The 15,944-nt window shown below is 44.2% G+C and overlaps 1 pseudogene; it reads left to right on the top strand.

The window, feature by feature from the left end:
* The window catches only part of LOC126094506 (myogenesis-regulating glycosidase-like), a 49,552-nt pseudogene extending 33,930 nt beyond the window's left edge, over window positions 1-15,622 (top strand).
* Window positions 15,623-15,944: the final 322 nt, after the last annotated feature.

The raw sequence follows: 15,944 nt of genomic DNA, 5'->3' as shown, positions 1-15,944 counted from the left end.
TATTTTGCGCATCCTGTACGGAAGAGGTGACTACAGTGTAATGGCTATCGGACGATTTCGACGTGTTACGAAGCATTATTACACTACTAGGCATTAAAATTGCTACACCAAGAAGAAATGCAGATGATAAACGGGTGTTCATTGGACAAATATATTGTACTAGAACATACACGTGATTATATTTTCACGCAATTTGGGTGCATAGATCCTGAGAAATCAGTACCCAGAAGAACATCCTCTGGGCGTTATAACGGCCTTGATAGGCCTGGGCATGTAGTCAAACAGATCTTGGATGGCGTGTACAGTTACAACTACCCAAACAGCTTCAACACGATACCACAGTTCATCAAGAGTAGTGACTGGCGTATTGTGACGAGCCAGTTGCTCGGCCACCATTGACCAGACGTTTTCAGTTGGTCAGAGATCTGGAGAGTGTGCTGGCTACGGCAGCAGTCGAACATTTTCTGTATCCAGAAAGGCCCGTACAGAAGCTGCAATATGCGGTCGTGCATTATCCTGCTGAAATGTAGGGTATCGCAGGGATCGAATGAAGAGTAGAGCCACGGGTCGGAACACATCTGAAATGTAATGTCCACTGTTCAAAGTGCCGTCAATGCGAACAAGAGGTGACCGAGACGTGTAACCAATGGCACCCCATACCATCACGCCGGGTGATACGCCAGTATGGCGATGACGAATACACGCTTCAAATGTGCGTTCACCACGATGTCGCCACTCACGGATGCGACTATCATGATGCTGTAAAATGAATCTGGATTCATCCGAAAAAATTACGTTTTGCCATTCGTGCACCCAGGTTCCTCGTTCAGCACACCATCGCAGGCGCTCCTGTCTGTGACGCAGTGTCAAGGGTAACCGCATCCATGGTCTCCTGCATCCATGGTCTGCTGCAAACGTCGTGCAGATGGTTGTTTGTCTCGCAAACGTCCCCATCTGTTGACTCAGGGATCGAGACGTGGCTGCACCATTCGTTACAGCCATGCGGATAAGATGCCTCTCATTTCGACTGCTAGTGATATGAGGCCGTTGGAATCCAGCACGGTGTTCCGTATTACCCTGCTGAACCCACCGATTTCATATTCTGCTAACAGTCATTGGATCTCGACCAACGGAAGCAGCAACGTCGCGATACGATAAACCGCAATCGCGATAGGCTACAATCCGACCTATATCAAAGTCCTAAACGTGATGGTACGCATTTCTCCACCTTACACGAGGCATCACAACAACGTTTCACCAGGCAACGCCGGTCAACTGCTGTTTGTGTATGAGAAATCGGTTGGAAACTTTCCTCATGTCAGCACGTTATAGTTGTCGCCACCGGCGCCAACCTTGTGTGAATGCTCTGAAAAGGTAATCATTTGCAAATCACAACATCTTCTTCCTGTCGGTTAAATTTCGCGTCTGTAGCACGTCATCTTCGTGGTGTAGCAATTTGAATGGCCAGTAGTGTACATAGCCATCTTTCCTAAGTTAGCAGCCCTTCAGTTCACAGATTCGTTAAGCTGTTTACGATTGATTGCAGGCACTTCGCAATGAGACGGGTATCGACTCATTCAAGTTCGACGCCGGCGAGACCAGCTGGCTGCCCCAGCTGCCAGACATCGAGCCCAGGAGGCTGAACCCGGTGCAGTTCTCGGCGGAATACCTGCAGACGGCCTCGCAGTTCGGCTCCATGATAGAGGTGCGCGTCGGACAGCAGAGCCAGTACCTGCCCGCTTTCGTCCGCATGCTCGACAAGGACAGCAGGTGGGGCTTCGACAACGGCCTGGCCACGCTGGTGACGACGCTGCTGCAGATGAACGTGGTGGGCTACCCCTTCGTCCTGCCAGACATGGTGGGCGGCAACGGCTACGGCAGCGAGGCGCCCACCAAGGAGCTCTTCATACGCTGGCTGCAGGCCACCGTCTTCATGCCGGCCATTCAGTTCTCAGGACTTTGACGACGAGGTACGTCGCCTGCTGTGTAAGACAAGCTTTCCTCTTGTCCTCTTTTACTCACTCTTTTCCAACCAGTTAAAAGTAGATATTTTTAGGATTTGAATCTTGCACAAAAAAATAGTGCCCTGATTACCTTAATGAGCTTCGATGTTTTGAATCTGTTTATTTGTGAGACGTTAAATGTCTGTTAAAGCTTTTTATGAGTGTTCGTATGGAGAGTGTACTCAGTAAAACCTGGTGACATTCTTGGACATGATTGTGGAAAAATACCTAACAGCCAAATTGTGATTAGATCCCAATTGCTCAAGGTTTTTATTATGCATTCTACACTTCCATTTGATTTCCTGTTTATCACTTTATAGAAATGACTTTTTTATTTTAATAATATGACTATATATACATGTGTTTGGGGAGAGAGAGAGATACTGATTTTTGATTGAGATTTTTACTTTAAGTCGTAACTATTACCTGAATTTTGGTTGCTGCCTCCTAGAATGATCAGCTTCTGCACCAGATGGTGACGTATTACAATTTGGAGGAAGTTATTGATCTTTAAGGTTTAAAATACGACTCTGTTAGTTACTTGGCCGTATTGCGGATAGCTTTGAGCCCAAGTTTTCGTAGCTTTTCATACCTAAGGGACCACTGTTGTAAGTAAATAAGATCAAACAGCAATCTGCTTTTCGTGAGAAAAGGAGATTGCTTAGCACACAAACTTCCTTCAAGATAATCCTCCAGCCACATCAAAATTGGTCAGTGAAGTTCAGCACCATACTATTGTACAAGAACATAATCCAATTACTGTATTTAAGAAATTATGAGAGATTGTTACTTATTGAATGAAAACTGTAGAGAATGCATTTCTTTTCCTGTATTTTCGTGAACTTTCTACACTTACAATTCTCTCGATTGATAGACGGCAGCCGGCCGGAGTGGCCGCGCGGTTCTAGGCGCTAAGGTCTGGAACCGAGCGACTGCTACCGTCGCAGGTGTGAATCCTGCCTCGGGAATTGATGTGTGTGATGTCCTTAGGTTAATTAGGTTTAATTAGTTCTAAGTTCTAGGCGACTGATGACCTCAGAAGTTAAGTCGCATAGTGCTCAGAGCCATTTGATAGACGGCAACGACAATGAAGTTTACCTCCTTTTCCAAAAACAAGATATTTCTATTCTTCACTTCCAGAAAATTTGTATACATAAATGTTTGGCAACTCTTACACATACTTTACTCGGTTTTATCACTAAAATATCATTAAATGTAACAATACGTTCTCAGCGACGGTCCGGCAACACGTCCTCTTTCCACAAGATACAGATTAACAGTCCTCTTTTTCTTAATAAATCAATATGTTTGTTTTTAGAGTCCATACTCAAAGATTCACTGCTACTATCGTTGCGGGGATTGCGCGCTAAAGAGTTTCTTGCTGTCCAGCTGCGCTTCACCTCACTTCAAGTACTTTTTGAATCACGTTTGCATTTACGGTATTTACATACATTACTGAGCTTCTCAGAATAAAATCAGGCACAAATTAGTTACAGAAAAAAAAAACAGTGAGGCCCACATAACATTACAACTTCCGCGTCTCATTATCATTGATCCGACTAGCACTTCTACGAATCACGCTTTGTAGAACAAATTGTGCTTTTATTTTGCAATATTTCTGACGTATGTTAATTTAAAATACGGGCAACAACAGCCTAGTTGCTGCAGCTCAGTCATCTTCCTCCTTGTGGCATGGTTCTACTACACCATTCACTTCAAATACGGACTTCCGCTTTTAGCGCGCAGTATGTTTACAACTTGATATGAGTGATGGACAGTGGCTCTAAGGCAGTTACTTTTCGGCGATGACTTGTTAAACAAGAGTCTCCAACTGACGCGAAACCGGTCGTGACTTTTAATAAAAGGTATTCTACAGACAGTGCAGATCAAATGGCTCTGAGCACCATGCGACTTAACTTCTGACGTCACCAGTCGCCTAGAACTTAGAACTAATTAAACCTAACTAACCTAAGGACATCACACACATCCATGCCCGAGGCAGGATTCGAATCTGCGACAGTAGCGTTCGCTCGACTCCAGAGTGTAGCGCCTAGAAATGTCCGAAAGAACAGACACCATATCCATATAAGTATATAGTTCTGGCGATACCGGCCATGACCTTCTTCTTCTGTGGTGAGAATGTGATTCTCGCGGGAGGCGTGCACGAGATAGTCCCTGCAGTAGCACTATCATCTGTGCCCTCGGTGGCTCAGATGGATAGAGCGTCTGTCATGTAAGCAGGAGATCCCGGGTTTGAGTCCCGGTTGGGGCACACATTTTCACCTGTCCCCGTTGATCTATATCAACGCCCGCGCGCAGCTGACAGTATTAATATAACTATAATTACCTCTTATTTGTGTCTCGTCCGTTGTGCTGCTTGTGAGCGAGCGCGCGTGTGTTTACTTCCGCGCAGCGGCTTGCCTTCGTGTCCTAATTCATCGACTATCAGGGCGTTTTCCGATCGTCAAGCCACGATTAAATTAACTTTTCCATCGGATCATACCAAAAGAATATGAAGTTTTTGCGGGACGAAATGCGTCTCCCGCCACAAGATATCGGAATCCATTTTTCAATCCTTTGTACCACAGTGTACATAAAGCTGACCCATGATAATCTGTGTGCCGACGTTGTATGGAGCCATGATACCGAACTCAAGTTCCGCTACTCTGACAGCCATGCAGGGAGTACCGTGGTTGATCACACTAGTTTTGGTCTCCGAACGTTAAGGGTTTCCTAACGCCTGTTTGAGATACCGTCAGATGTTGTGGTGGCCGCCTTTAAACCCTACAGCAACGTCATGAGTCATGTTGCTTAAAAGTGGAAGACGTTCGAAACGTACCACGTCCTCAGTGCAGTCCGTCAGATAAAAACTAAACTGAAGAAACACGTGCCTGATTACTTGGTTATTGCCAGCTGCAGGTCTGTCACAGTGTATGATGCCAAGCCGCTCGCTTGTTCAGGTTGTGGCAAGGAAGGCTATAATGATTGGAGGCATATAGGCAGTCATTTTTCCCTCGTTCTGTTTGGGAGTGGACCAGGGAGAGAAGACGCTAGTTGTGGTACGAGGTACCCTCCGCCACGCACCGTATGGTGGATTGCGGAGTATGTATGTAGATGTAGATGTAGATGTTCTGAATGTCTCTGACGTAGGCTGGTTCAGACATCGATCGAAGACGTTGCGTCCTAAATATGGTTTTTCGTTAGTTTGTTGAGCAAAGCCGGCCGCGGTGGTCTAGCGGTTCTGGCGCTGCAGTCCGGAACCGCGGGACTGCTACGGTCGCAGGTTCGAATCCTGCCTCGGGCATGGGTGTGTGTGATGTCCTTAGGTTAGTTAGGTTTAAGTAGTTCTAAGTTCTAGGGGACTTATGACCTAAGATGTTGAGTCCCCTAGTGCTCAGAGCCATTTGAACCATTTTGTTGAGCAAAGTACATAGACATAAGAGAGAAATTAGTTAGCACCAATAAAATCTCCCACATTGTCTAAAGTAGTCTGACAATACCCGAATAGGCTTTTGACAATATGCTGATATCTCTTCGTTTCCTTTCCTGTTATGCTGTGGAGGAGACAGTAATACTGTACAGTTGAGCATAAAGGTAAGGTGAGGGGTCTCGTGAATTCTGTCACTAACTGTACAGCTGGAAATATTAATACGCCAGCCGCGCAATGCAAGCTGGAATCTCGGCAAACAGAGATCTGAGAATGGTCAATAAATGGTGACTTCAGGTCCACTCAATACAGTCTCAATGATAGCAGCGCCTCTGCACTACGAAATACGTCGACTGGAACCCCAAGCAAGACGAGACCTCGCTTTGCCCAGTTAAACAGCAATATCCCACAATTGGATGGCGTTACAGCTCGCTAAGTAGTTTCATCTCATATATCCCCACTGACTTTTCTCAAAGACAATTATACTTTCAGTACCGTTCAAAAACATCTTTGGAGAGTGTCTGTAGTTTAGAATACCCACAAGAAAAATCAGTTAAGAGAGTTGCGACTGTCACAAACAACTTTCAAGAGCTGATTCAATATTTACATCATAGAAATCGTAAAATTTAAAGTGATCATAAAGCATGAGTTCTACTCAATAGCGTTTTGCTTGGTATGGAGGTGGCGTCTTCCTTATCGCTGAAACCTGTAAATTGACTTACCAGCTACACAGATTGGAAGGAGAGGGGAACACAGTATACTTTGGAATCGAGTCTTGGAATTATACTTTTTAGAATGCAGTACAGGAGTTGGAGGTTACAATAACAGTCAAAAAATAAAGGAAAACGCTTTTGTTGCCATCATTTTTGGTTCTATTCTTTGATGGAAATACATTGTTTACTTCTTTTGTAATGTAATATTCCACGTTAATGTGTAGTTCTCGTTTTTATATTAATCCGTGTATGCGCCTACATGTATACTCCGCGAGCCACTATGCGGTGTACCACTACGGCTCTTTCTTATTTCAGTCGTGAACAGTTCGCGGCAAGAACGATTGCTGGTAAGCCACCCTGTTGGCTCGAATCTCTCTGATTTTCTCTTCGTGATCTGTTCGTGAGGTGTACGTAGGACGAGGAAATATATTTGTTACGTCTTCCATGAGCGTACGCTCTCGGAACCTTAACAATAACTCAACCCATGACGCGAACGCCTCCGTTGCAGCGTCTGCTACTAGAGTTCGTTGGTAACCTCTGTGATGCTTCAGTGCTTACTAAATGAACCCATAATGAAACGCACTGCTCTTCTTTGTATCTTCTCTAGTTCCTCTGTCAGTCATATCTGATACGAGTATGTATCCTTTACTAACGAACGATATTCAAGTATTAGTCAAGCGAACGTCCTGTAAGCAACTTCCTTTGTTGATGGACCACATTTCTTGAGGAATCTGTATCAAGTGTTTGTTCCGTCAGTTCTTGGTACACGATTTTGTACATTATGGATGACAAGGCACATGACACCGGTGTATATTCTACAATATTTACTATCTTACAAACTTGTTTTCAGCTGGTATGCCATCATCTACTATAAAGATAAATACGTGGAGTCGCGAAATTTTTGTGGAATCAGATACTTTAAAATAGTGCCACCGCAGGGTATGTCAGCTGTGTTTGAAAGCTGACAACTGCTAGTGTCAATTTAGGACGAAAATCAGATGGATTACGTCATTAAAATGTGACGTAAGAATATTTAGGTAAGATAAAATAAAATACCTGACACATTAAGCAATGTGTCAGGTACTTTGTCTAACCTAACCTACACTAACCGAACCTAAATATTTTATATCGTACGTTTAATCAATTAATCCCTGAAGTTTCAATCATAAATTAACTTTAACAGCTGTCATCTTTGGAAACAAGCTGAGAAAGTCTATAGTTGCGCTATTTTAAAACGGCCGGTCCCACAGTAATTTCGCAGCCACATGCATTTATCTTTGTATGCTAACATGGAGTAACAGCCGAAAACCGGTTTGCAGAGTAATAAATATTGTGCAATCTTACAGCATGTCATTGGTAATGATTCATGCTCCTTTCTTCATTGGTGTCCTATTGTAAGCTCTTCATAGGGCTAGAGGACTAAAACCTGTTCATGAATACGATGAACGTGGCTGTTTCGGCTGCACCTGAGTCCTTACTTGCCCAGCATGAGTGCGGCGACCGTGTTGCAGGCGCTGGAGATCTGCCGCAACCTGACCGAGCTGCACACGCAGTACGCGCCGCGAATCCTGGAGCTGATGCAGAAGGCGGTGGAGGACGGCACGCCGGTCAACCTGCCCCTCTGGTGGCTCGACCCCACAGACGAGACAGCCCTCGCTATCAACTCAGGTATGCCGCCGAGCTCCCTAACGACACTCCTCTGTGATTACTGTTTGAAGAAGATCTTTTACACTAATCCGTAGTTTTACTTCTGGCTCCGCTCCGTATCTCTACCTGTTCTTGTACTCATTCTCTTAACGTATAACTTCTCATAATGCATGTCAATCATAGGTGAGGAAAAATTTTCTTTCAGTGTAAAAAGTTTAAGTTCACTTGCCAGTCCAAAGAGGGGGGATGGTATGTGGAAATTAGCATGTCAGAAGCACGTATGAGAATAGACATACCGGCCGCTTCTATTTGGATTATCTAGTTGGTAGATAGGGTATGAATTGGCAGGTTGTTGTGTCTTGCCTCCCTACAGCCAGTACAGGCTTAATTTAGTGTATCACACATCCCTCTTTCTCACAGGTAAATCCGTAGTTACCAGCGGAAAAATACTGCTATCGGAGACTTTAACTGAAAAGTGGGGGTACCAGCCGCCTCATTCTACCTTCCTCAGCGCTTTTACAATTTTTACAAAAAATTTTGGCGTCTGTAGATATTAGCGCATTTTTTGACATGCAACTCAGTCCCACCAGCTCCCCTAACTGTAACTCACTCACACCTAATAGTCCATCGCTGTAAGTCGCTCATATCCATTCACTCTCAGTTGCCCTTTCTCTCTCTCACTCATTCAGCCTAACTCACTGTTATTATCTCTTTGTGTATGTTGTTGCCTCCTGTATCACGGCCACACCCCCCTCGTTCTGTACTACTACTACAGTCTCCTCTCACCAACCATCTTGCTCTTTCTTACTGGTGTCATTCCTTCCTTCCTACTGCTGCTGTCTCTTCTCCCTACCACTATCTTTCTCTCTCCCTCCTTATCATTGTCATATACTCTGTCTCTCATTATCACTGGCTCTCACCCAATTCCACTTTCTCTTTCGTTTTATTCCTCCTTCTCTGGCACTGTCTCTTTTCGTCTTCGCCCAGCATTTTTCTACTACTGTCAACTATATTTCATTGCCACTGTGCCCTCGCTTTGTCTGAACTGCCAATGTCTCCTTCGCTCTTTCTGACACATCCATCTTCCGTCTCTTTACCACTGCCATTGTCTCCTCTCTCAGCACAAGAAAGCGCGAATTTGTTCAAATGCCAAAATTTTTCGGAAAATTTTTAAAGGGGCTGCGGAAGTTAGAATGAAGAAGCTGGTATCCTACTTTTCAGTCAGAGTCTTTTGAATTAACAGGAACATATTCGCATTTCGCTCCGATATAACCATTTTTCCGATTCGGGAGGACGACGGTTCAATCCTGTCTCCAGCCATCCTGATTTAGGTTTTCCGTAATTTCCCTAAATCGCTTCAGGCAACTGCCGGGATGGTTCCTGTGAAAGGGCACTGCCGATTTCCTTCCGCATCCTTTCCTCACCCGAGCTTGCGCTCCGTCTCTAATGACCTCGTTGTCGACGGGACGTTAAACACTAATCTCCTCCTCCTCCTCCATTTTTCCGCTGGTTCTCCTCTTTTCCATGCTGCAACAGCACATGCAACTCATATGAAAAGAAATCTATTGGTCCGCGAAATTTCGATAGTTTGATGATGCGAAATTGAAGTAATTCAAAAGTAATTTTACACCTCAGACAGAATTATACGTACAAAAAATTGTGCTTCATTACTACAACATGGGTTTCACAGATCATAATGTAGACACTTTACAGCATTTCTCTGTGCTACGTCACCTTATAAACGACGTTTTAGCTTTACACCGGGTTTTACGTGCGTATTTTACGTGTATAAGTAGGTTAACTTTAAAACTCTGCATCTCGGAAATGTATGAAGATATGAAGAAAATTTCAAGGTTATATTTTATATATCCTAAAAATTTCGCGCATTTTCTGTGCATAGCCGTTTTGGAACCCTGGCAGCGTTTTGGTTGCTGGTACCAGCGAAAATATAGTAAAAACCCCTTTTATCGGGGTTTCCAGAGGAAAAGCCTAGAACTATTGGAGCTTCCAAGTCCCATCAAGCCCACCGTAGACCACATCAAATGAAAAAGGAACCAACCAATTGCTCCATTTGTCTAAGCAGGAGGAAGTGTGTAATATTTGTATTTTGGCCCTGTACTGTAGGGAAGTGACACTAAGACGATCCTTCTGTTGGGCCTCTAAATGGTTCCAAGAACAGGGGCTACCCAAAACACTTGGAAATTTGTGGTAAGGTCTTATGGGACCAAACTGCTGAGGTCATTGGTCCCTAAGCCTACACACTACTTAATCTAACTTGAACTAACTTACGCTACGGACACACACACACTCACTCATGCACGAGGGAAGACTCGTACCTCCGTTGGAGGGAGCCGCACGGACCGTGACAAGGCGCCCTCGACCGCTCGGCTTCCCCGCGCGGCCAAAGCACTTGATCCTACCTTTTTATCACCAGTACAACCAAAGGTCTGAGCAGCAGAAAATCTCGTTTTTATGCACGACGTTTTGGAATGTATGAAGTATGCATGCATACCGGCATTCAGTAGGTCATTGATGACGGAAGGGGACAGTTCTTGACTCTCATTTCTCCACCCCCTCTCATCTGTCTCCCAACCTACTCAGTTCGTAAATGCTTCGTCAGAGGAACGACGTCCTCTCTTTCGTGTCACCTGTCTCCTTATTGTTTTGATGCTGGCTGACAGATGAGAAGTTCTTATGAATACGTCTAAATGGATATTGAATGCTACATCGTTCACAGACGAACAAAATTTCCGTACAATTATTCCAAATAATATCAATATAGCCGCTACGGTTCACACAACAGGCAGTACTATCCAGAATAAAATTTTCATACGGCAGTGGAGTGTCACCTAAGGTGTAACTTCATGTCAGATGAAAACTGTGTGCCAGACAGAGCATCGAACTCCGGAATTTGATTTTCGCGGATAAGTTCACTACCACCTGAGCTACCCAAGCACGACTCACGACTCGTTATGAAAATTTAACTTTCTCCAGTACTTCGTCTCCTACCTTCCAAGCTCCATAGAAGTAAAACTGTGAGTCTCGGTCCAGCACATAGTTTTAATCTATCAGGAAGATTCATCTCAGCTCACAAACTCTGCTGCAGAATAAAAATCTCATTCTGGAAACATCCCACATACTGTGAATGAGCCATGTTTCTGCAATATCCTTTCTTCCAGGAGTGCTAATCCTACAAGATTCACAGGATACTCATGTGAAGTTTGAAATCTAGGAGACGAGGCACTAGCGGAAGTATAATTATGAGGAGGAGTCGTGAGTTGTGCTTGGGTAGCTCATTTGTGCGCGAAAGGTAAAGATCCTGAGTTCGAGTCTCTTTCCGGTACCTAGTTTTAATCTGCCAGGAAGTTTCAAGTTTTACGATGTTGTTCTACCCCGGCGTCATGCAATTGGATAAAATGCCTGAAGAGAAAGTGAAGCATACAGAAGAAATAATCGGATGTCAATGTAACGTCGAACAGGTATAAACGATCGGCGGGTATGTAAATGATTAGAATTACGATTTTCTGTGACAAGTAGAATGACTGTCAGAGGGCATTATGTTGTTCGTGTTTAGTGGTGTTACCAATTCTGGTGGGATGTATAAGGGAGTGAAGAACGTCAGCTGTTGAGTAACCGCTAATGGACACAGACATACAGCATACTCCTGTGACACCGTTACTGGCGCCTGACAGCGTTTCAAAGGCGCCTCATTGTAGGTCTACGGTTGGCCTGATGGCCGAATCGTGCAATGGACATTCACATGTGACAGCGTCCCAACGTTGGACTTCATGGTAACTTCAGGACAGGGTACTCTTTCTCAAGTTTCTCGTCGAACACGTTTTGACCACCAAAAGGCTGGATGGCCGTACTGTGCACCAACTACATCGTAACCCCACCACATCTGCACCTGCCTTTCCTGGTTGTCGAGCTGTATGATGGGCGACCACTGTCTGGTGAGCCTCCGGAGACGTCTTCGGCCTGGAATCTCATTGACTTGAGCAGAATTGTCTGCATGACCATCGTCGGCGAGTATGGTGGCGACCTCGGGAGAGGAGCCATCATTCCTACGTTTCAGAGAGGTGCTGTAGTGTTACTCCAAGCCTCATGTTGTGGGGTTGGAAGACATCGAGTATGACTTAAAAGCCACGGCTGCTAGTGATTGAGGGAACTCTGACGGTACAGTGATACATCATGGAGATACTTCGCTCTCATGTCTTTCGCAGTTGACGGTTTCGTGGTGCCATTTTTCATCATGACATGCTCGTTCACACAAGCAGTGTGTCTCAATGAGTACCTTGTGTGTTGCCGAGGCTCCTGTGGCGCGTAAAGTATCCATACCTGTCCACAATGGAACATATATGGGGCCAGCTCGGGCGTCAACTGTATGCCAGAGTCACTATTCCGGATCGCAAGTTATAACAGTGGTAAGTCAGCGTGCCCCAGGAGAGCATAAAACAGCTTTGGATACCCTTCTACCTAAATCACATACCCTTTCAACTTGGCAAGTTTCTTTTCGTTTCATACTCCCCTCTGCGAGTTTCACTTTTTTTATCAGGCAGTGTACTTAACGCTTGCGACTGTATGGTGATGTAGTAGCCGGCCGTTGTGGCCGAGCGGTTCTAGGCGCTTCAGTCTGGAACCGCGGGACCGCTACAGTCGCAGGTTCGAATCCTGCCTCGGGTATGGATGTGTGTGATGTCCTTAGGTTGGTTAGGTTTAAGTAGTTCTAAGTTCTAGGGGACTGATGACCTCAGATGTTAAGTCCCATAGTGCTCAGAGCCATTTGAACCTTTTTGGTGATGGAGTGCCAACAGTTTAACGGAGCTGCAAATGTTCTTTCTGTCTACTTACACGTAGTAGGTCAAGTTACTTTGCATTTGGAGCCAGCTTTCAGTCTCTTCACAGTTAGTAGGTCTCCCAATCACGACCACAAATTTCTTTATCTACGCGAGAAGTTGCAGCAAATAATCAATGCGCGTGTCTGTAAGACCTTAAGAATTTTATGATTCTGCTGACAACCGGACACAATGTACTTTCTTTAAAGACACTATTGCCTTTCACGACATAATATACCAAAAACGTTATCCCACGTCATCAAGTGTCTTGAAGTGTTACTAGATATCCGTTTTGTCACAGCTTTCTTAGAGTAGTTTCTTTCCCTCTCGGAATCCAGTAGCTGTGTTACAGCTATCTGACGTGCTTGTCACCTCAAACACCCTGAATGTTATAGAGAACCGGACCTAGGGCCAGGAAATCTACAATTTGATTCATACGTATTTTGTCGAAACACTCGTCTACTCTCTTTACATTATCAGCGAGGATATTGTTAGGCTGGCCACTGAAAGAGCAAACTGAAATCACACTATAACATGTGTAGCAAAGAATTGTTCACATTGTCGAGTGGTGTCCGGAATCAATGGCTTGATGAAACGATTGTAGAAATTCGACCGACAGTGCGTCTTGATTTAAGATCAGCTGAACGTCTGGAAATAAACGACACAGCATATTTCTTCGTATTCATGTAATATTGCTATTGACCATTACGTCTAACAATTATTTTACAAGGAGCCTGTAATGTTAAAACTCGTTTTCTATTTCAAGGGACGGCTGCTGTGGCAGAGTGGTTCTAAGCGATTCAGTCCGGAATCGCGCGACTGCTACGGTCGCAGGTTCGAATCCTGCCTCGGGCATGGATGTGTGTGATGTCCTTATGTTAGATAGGCTTAAGTAGTTCTAAGTTCTAGGGAACTGATTACCTCCGATGTTAAGTCCCATAGTGCTCAGAGCCATCTGAACCATCATCTATTTCAAGTGAAGTTAACCAAAGATTTTAATTCATTACTTAATGTTAAAGATAATCACTGAGTGGAAGTGTGAGCCTGTATCCTAGTTTAGAGAAATTGGGTTCAAAGATTATGCTTCTGCAGACAACCTTGTATGTAGGGCAACCACAGCTACGAGTAGTCATCTTGGGTATTAATAACCGCTTCGGCTGTATTTAGTCCTTTATTATTAGGTCACTACCTCTTTCGTGGCACTTAAAGACACATCTTCAGGTTTCTCTGCATAACAATAAATCCAGAAGGAATAACAACCCAGAGATATTCACTGGAAGGGTAAATAATTAAAATTTTAATTTAAAACTTTTACATGAGATTATCAGAATGTTAGTACTCAGATGACTGAATCATTAGAGCGGAAAAGCCCAGAATCTTTTTACGCAACATTCGTTGTACTTCAGAACGATTGCATGTGCAAGCCGTCCACAGGCAAGCTGTTTACTTTCTTGCCTTCAGTATGACAGAGCACGCGGCCGCGTCCGCTGGTTGCGATTCCGTATAGATCGGAGAAGCGGTAAATGTGGTTTCTAGGTTATGTTTTTCCGCCAATAGCTATTTACCTGACGACTTTGTCCAGGCAGAACATACCTACATTTTGTGGCAACCACTTCTTGGTTTTTCATTCTGGCCCAATATTAGGTCCCAATAGTTTTCATTTATTTTATCCTTACCAATGGATCAGTATGGTACCATTTGTTTAGGACCCATTCGCTGTATTGGAATCAGGTTGTTTTATTCGATGACGTACCACCTTTTAGCGGTCTTTCGTTCTGAGGGACAATGAATGTTAGGTAAAAAGGTTCCTAGCTTTTGCGCTCTAATGTTTCAGTCATTTGAGTACTAACATTTTGATATTTTGATGCAAAAGTTTTAATGTTTTTTAAAAAGTTTTAAAATCTTGATCATTTATCGTACCAGTGTATATCTCAGGGTTGTTATTCCTTCTGGGTTTATTGTTATAAAAATATTCGCGTGAAGATGTGGTTTTTAGTTCCACGAAACCGGAAATGATCCAATAATAAAGGACTAAATACAGCTGAAGCGGTTATTAATACCGAAGACGAAGGATTTCATGTTTCATAATACCTATGGTTTTTACAAACGAATTTTATAGAATAAAAGCCGAGCGGGATTAGCCGAGCGGTATGAGGCGCAGCAGTCATGGACTGTGCGGCTGGTCTCGGCGAAGGTTCGAGTCCTCCCTCGGGCATGGGTGTGTGTGTTCGTCCTTAGGATAATTTAGGTTAAGTAGTGTGTGAGCTTTGGGACTGATGACCTTAGCAGTTAAGTCCCATAAGATTTCACACACATTTGAACATTTTTTTAACGTATAGAATAAAATGCCGATAAACAAGGTTCTTGTCAGTAAATACTGCTAATCTGAAACATTTCTAATGATATGGACTTACTAGGTAAAAATGTGGTTACAATGAAAGCGAAAAAAGAGAAAGAGAAATAAATTTTGCAGCGTAGCTATGTGACATCATTTCAGGCTCAAAAAATCACTGTTTGTGTAACGCAATTTACTATGGCGTTGAATGCCTACATCAGTTGGTTAGGAACAGGTAGTCTATAAAAGTGAAAATAAAAGCCTTTATGTTTTCTTTCATAGAAGGTCAAGTTTAACAGGAGCTGCGGCCACTTAATCCTGCAGTCTCGCAAGAATCTGGTTTCGTTTCGGCTGAGGTTAACGGCACGCGACTGTGTAAGTTGTATAACACCTCTCTCCGTATTTTGTACACAGAGTTCCTGCTCGGAGAAGACCTGCTGGTGGCGCCGGTACTGGAGGAGGGCGCCACGAGCCGCGATATCTACCTCCCCGCGGGCAGCTGGAGGGACGAGGCGGACCCCGAACACCCCACCGTAGACGGCCCCGCCTGGCTCGCCAACTACTCTGCTCCGCTCAGCGTCCTGCCCTACTTCACCAGGGTCGACAGCGCCTAGGCTCCACCGGGCGCAGATGTGTGCTGTGGTCCGGAAATAAACTGCTATGCCGACTACAACATGAACTTGAATAAAAATAAGAGATATATTGTGTGTGTGATTTCTTTCTCGTCCACACCAAATCCATTCGTCACTGTAAGCCTAATCAGCAAAACGGAAAAGAAATCAACTTGTATGGAATATTCGTGCTCGGCTCCTCTGCCGTCAGAGACCCTGCTAAGCTGTGGAGTCTTTGACTAGTGCTGTAACCATTCCAATTAGTGCCTCTTTGATGTACGGATTGAACAACAGGGGAGAAATACTACATTCTTGTCATACACCCTTTTTAATCCGAGCAATCCTCCACTCTTATTATTCCCTTTTGGCTCTT

The sequence above is a fragment of the Schistocerca cancellata genome, chromosome 8 (genome assembly GCF_023864275.1).
Source record: "Schistocerca cancellata isolate TAMUIC-IGC-003103 chromosome 8, iqSchCanc2.1, whole genome shotgun sequence".
NCBI classification, from domain to species: Eukaryota; Metazoa; Arthropoda; class Insecta; order Orthoptera; family Acrididae; genus Schistocerca; species Schistocerca cancellata.
Note: the sequence above shows the minus strand (reverse complement) of the source record. Positions and strands in the feature narration are given on the sequence as shown.